We start from the raw sequence: 5,143 nt of genomic DNA, 5'->3' as shown, positions 1-5,143 counted from the left end.
ATTTAGACATCTCCTAACTTGCATTTATTTATTTATTTATTTCGTCATTCATTCATTCATTCATTCATTCATTCATTCGATGGGGTAAGGCGTATTTCATCAAGAGAAAAAACAAAAGCAAAAATTTCCAAGGGCCTAATTTGTCCAAAGAAGTTGTGGCTGTCCCCAAATAAAACACTAAGGGGAGCACAGGTGTCTGCATGCCCCTAAGTGAATTAGATACAGGCACACATGCTCTGCCACTATGAGGAAACCTCAGGTGCACAGCGCTGCATAAGCAGGGGCCCCAGCTATGGGGTGGGGCTCACTCTGAAGCTACAACCCAGTGAGGTCAGGCAAGACGGTGCAGAAGGAGGACCACTGAGCTGGCTCACGGGTCAGACCGTAGCTGGTGAGCGGGGCCAGCTCAGGGCATGAGGGCAGGGAAGCCTGTGCTGCTTCTGGTAGAAGCACTCTTTCTCCGAGGGGCACAACACTACAGGGGGGTCTCTTCATTGAAGTAGGTCTCCAGGAGGGTGGCTCCATTTATCGGCTGCAATGGTTAGGTTTTGGCACTGCCAGGCACTTGGATGCTATCCAGGGTATCCATTCTACCTGCCCAGGTAGCTGAGGGTGCTGGCCAGCTGCTGGGCCACTGCCCCCTTCCAGGCCCACCCCTGGCCTCAGCCACACGTCCAGAGGCCCATGCTCCACATACTGTGTCTCCAGGAAGTTCTCAGAGCTGTGCCTGCAAATGCAATGCACAAAGGGCAGGTCCGTGCGGAAGACTTCGTTCATAAGGCTGGATATCTTGCAGAAGGCCAAGGCAATGTCCTGGTGACTACCGTGAGTACCAATTGGAGGTCCTGCTCATGGCCCCCACTGGGTGTTGGGGGGGTCCCCACCAGCTGCTCTTCCCTGCTTGGGGCCTCTGCCTCCCACTCATAAGATGCCCTCATACACATGGTTCCTCATGCTTTGGCCCACGTGGGACAGCTGGGTGATGTCATCCTGGCAGACCCAGTGGAAGCTGAGCTGGCTGAGGTTGGGTGGTCTAGTGCCAGCCTGAGGCCCCCACGTGATGATGAGGGTGGAGCTCTTTCCTGGCCATGGCAGGCAGCAGCAGTGCAGGAAGAAACAGTTGTCATCAGCCTACAGCAAGTAACCCTGCAGGGTGGCTCGCAGATTCTGCACGCTGGGGAAGCACTGGTCCCAGCCCTCCAGACTGGAGCACCCAGGCTGCAGCTCAATGGGAAATTTACACAGGTGCGAGTGCTGTGTGCTGTTTGCCTGGTCACAAGGGGCCACTGTAAGGGTGAGGTGGCTGAGGTGGATGGTGCTCCAGTGGATGAAGTAGAGGCCATCCTTGGGCTGTAGCTTGGCCGGCATGAAAGGCTTCAGCAGGGTCCATGGACACCATCTTGGATGCTCATCACCAGCTATTGAGGAGCCACCCACACACAAGTAGTGGCTCTAGTCGGCTGTCAGGCAGAAATAACTGTCCACTGCAATACCAAGGACAGGGCCACAGCCCAGGAAGGCAGGGTCAGCTCCAGGCACTTGTCCTGACAGTGGTTGCTGATGTGGCTTTCTTTCACCACATGGGTGATATCCTAGAAGTCATAGGAGTAGGCCCATGGTGCTTCTGGAGCCCTGTCCGCTGGCTGGTAACCCACCTCTTGGGTCTCGTTTTTCTTCCCAGATGGGCCGGCATGCCATTGCCATTGGGACCCTCTGCCTGTACGGCTGCCACTGGATGCTACCAGTACCTGTCACTAGCACCTCATGTGCGGGGGATCCAGTGTCAAACTCAGGCCATCTCTGGAGGGGCCCGTCCCCTATCCTGGATATACCAGGGCTCCCCCAACAACCTGGCGTAGAAGCTCCAGGTGGCACACATACGCAGGGTGCCACCTGCTCCAGTGCAGCCAGATACATGACCTCCAGTGCGGCCAGATACATGACCGTGATGACCTGCTGGGAGACAAGGCCTGGCTGGAAGGCCCACACAAACCTGTAGGAGATGCTCCATAGGCACAGTGGCGTCAACACATCATGCGGCCAGATCTGCAGACTGAAGCAGTGTGGGATGCAGTTGTTGAAGCTGATCTTCTTGGCCACCTTCTCCAGGGGGACACCATCGCAGAGAGCGTGGTGGCAGAGATGCATAAAGACCATGCCCAGACTCTTGTTCTTAAGATGGTGGCTCTCCTCCTCAAGCAATAGCTCCCACAGGGATGCCAACATCATTCACAAACTCATGCTTGCCCTGCTCAAAAAGGTACTCAAAGGAGGTTGGGTTCAGGAGTGGCACCCCTGCTCTGCTTATTCTGAAGAAGACTTGGCCTCTGTGGGCCCACAGCCATACATGATGGGTCCTGAGGATTCATGCTATGCCAGTTCCAGAAATAAAACCTCATGCGGAAGTGCATTGTCAGGCTCACATCTCCCAGAACTCTAAGATGTGGTTCGCAGGCAGCCAGACCTGGGCTTGGGCATCGAAGAGAGCAGAGATTGGAGCATCGTGGAGTGATGCCGACTTTGTGTGCGATGTGGATCCAGACCTCCTCTGAGGTTAATGTGGCCTCCTTGAAGGTGACCCAGAGGTCCCCTCGCCAGGGCCAGGTCAGTGCAGAAGGACTTCAGGCCTCCCCTGGTGGCCATGCACTGACTCCATTCCCCTAGGGCCTTATGTCCTTGGTGGTGGCACCCCAGTGGCACAGAGGCATCCTCTTGACAGCTGGCTTGGTTTCTCACAATCACCAGGCAGATAGGTGTGGCCAGACACACCAGGGGGTGAATCTTGGTCCTTCCAGTGTCAGCTCAGGTAAGTCACTTAGCCACAATGGGCCTCAAGTTCCCCACTGGAAAATGGAGATGCTGAGAGCATTGCCATGAAAAGGTTGTGACATCTCTATGCGGTTCTGCATGTTACACATTCAGCACATCACCTTTCCCTGGGACTCAGGCTCCAACCCCAGACCCTGCCCCACAGCCACTGGCAGCCACCACCCTCCCAACTTGCTTTTAATAACTTGATGGTGAATAAAGAGAAATACATAATCAACACTTGCAAATAATGATCAAAATTTAAAACATGTTAATGTAATAATATTATTAGTTTGTAAGGTGTTACAATTCATATAATGCTCTCAGTTAAATAATTCACCAATATTTTAAAGAGAATAAATGAAAGTTTGGTAATCAGGTTCTTTTGTGCATAGAACACATTTAATTAGCACTAGTTGCATTTGTTAACAATTGCATTCTCTCTTTCTCTTTGTGTGTATATATATATATTTAAGTAATACATGTATTGGGGGTCCATACTGATACTTGTGTAAAAATCACATTTTTGCGACTTTATGAAAAATATCAATATCTACATATATAGTATGTGATTTTATAATTATCACAAATGATTTAAGTGGAAATAAAATTATAAAGTACAAAATCATCTGTGAAATTTATTACTTCTTGGATAAATTATTATGATTAATCATGATTTTTTCTTAACTTCAGCTGTCCTTATTCTAATACATTATATGGAAATTAACATAAAATTTCATGAAAATCTGTACTAATATTCATTATTATTCTTGGTACTTTTTTCTAGTTTTGTGGTCTCTTGAACTGATGGTTAGAATTTAAAATATTCCATGAGATATTATTCTAAGTTCCTTAATGTTTTTCTTTCTCTATTTTACACATTTTTATTGAAAAAAAATGCTATGTGATACATATAATTCTGTTCTATAGAATTTCTCCCGGTATACTGAATAAGACCCATGCCTGATAAGCACATACCTAATTTTTATATTCTCAGCATTTTCTTCTGTCATGTCCTTGAATTTTTAGGCAATGATAAATTATGTAGAACTCAGATGAAGTCCATCACATTCATTTAGTAATAATCTATCACAGAGCCCAAGTAACAAGAAACATGCAGAAATAATTCTGATTATGAATGTCAATTTATAAGGCTTTGCTTTGTAAACACGGAAAGATAATTTAATTTCTACCTCTCCCAATGTTATCTGAAAGTTATAGCCCAATCAGTTTATTATTCTGGTAGTAGTATGTAGAAACATAGATTTTACATATTTGGTATCTTATGTATATAACTAATATAATATACCCATAACTGCATATTTTATATCTCTGTGTGTATGTGTATATCTAATAGATTTTCAAAATAAAAGAAAATTATGCTATCATGTCCTAAATCTATAGGAAGAGGTGATTTGTTTTGCCACCAATCAACGAACAAAAGCGTAAAGAAATATCATAGAACAGATTGGAAGAAACTTTGGGTTTTACTTTTCATAATTACAGCCGTTATTGAAAGTCTTAATATTTAATATTAGTTTTTAAAAGGATATTTTAATGGTGTTATAAATCTAATTTTAGTAGTAGTCTATTATAGACTGATTATGGTCCCCACACCCTCACCAAATTCATATGTTGAAGCCCTATCCCCAGTGCGGCTGTATTTGGAGATGGGATACTAAGGAGTAACTAAGGTTAACTTAGATCTTAAAGGCAGGGCCCTGATCTGATGGGTTAGTCTCTTTATAAGATGGCACACCAGAGAGCTGGCTCTTCTCAGACCTCCCACTATCCCACCCACACAGGCACTGAGGAAGGGTCATGTAAGGACAGAACTAGAACTATGAGCCAAGAAGAAAGTCCTCACCAAGAACTAAACTGACTGGACTTGTAGCCTCCAGAACTGTGAGAAAATTAATTTCTGTTTCTTTAGCCACTCAGTCTGTGGCATTTTGTTATGGCGGCCTGAGCAGACTAATATATTCTTTTAAGTCATTACATTCTAGCCATGTTTTTGTTAGTATAAGTGATAAATTTAGAGTTTATTATATGTAAACTAGTCAAGATATAATGAGACCTTGCTAAAATAGTTCAATGAAAAGCAGAGAGAGGGGCAGATATGTTAAGAACATAGAAAGCTATGCAAGTTGACACTGGATTTGAAAGGGAAGGCAAAAAAGGAGATTAGCATGGCTGTCAGAAGTCTTGTGGTAAGAAATAGGATAAGACCCACCACCAAAACAAAACTAAACAAGACAGTAGAGGAAGATTACAAGAAAATATTATATATTTGGTTTTGTAAGTGTTCAAGGTTTCTAGATTAGTCTTTCTGGAC

General features: G+C 45.2%; 1 pseudogene; it reads right to left on the bottom strand.

The window, feature by feature from the left end:
* Positions 1 to 315: 315 nt before the first annotated feature.
* Positions 316 to 2,708, bottom strand: LOC103664875 (annotated as a pseudogene).
* Between the last annotated feature and the right edge of the window lie 2,435 nt (positions 2,709 to 5,143).

Source organism: Ursus maritimus, unplaced genomic scaffold (genome assembly GCF_017311325.1).
Source record: "Ursus maritimus isolate PB19 unplaced genomic scaffold, ASM1731132v1 scaffold_15, whole genome shotgun sequence".
NCBI classification, from domain to species: Eukaryota; Metazoa; Chordata; class Mammalia; order Carnivora; family Ursidae; genus Ursus; species Ursus maritimus.
The sequence above is the reverse complement of the archived record's forward strand: the minus strand, read 5'-3'. Positions and strand labels throughout refer to the sequence as shown.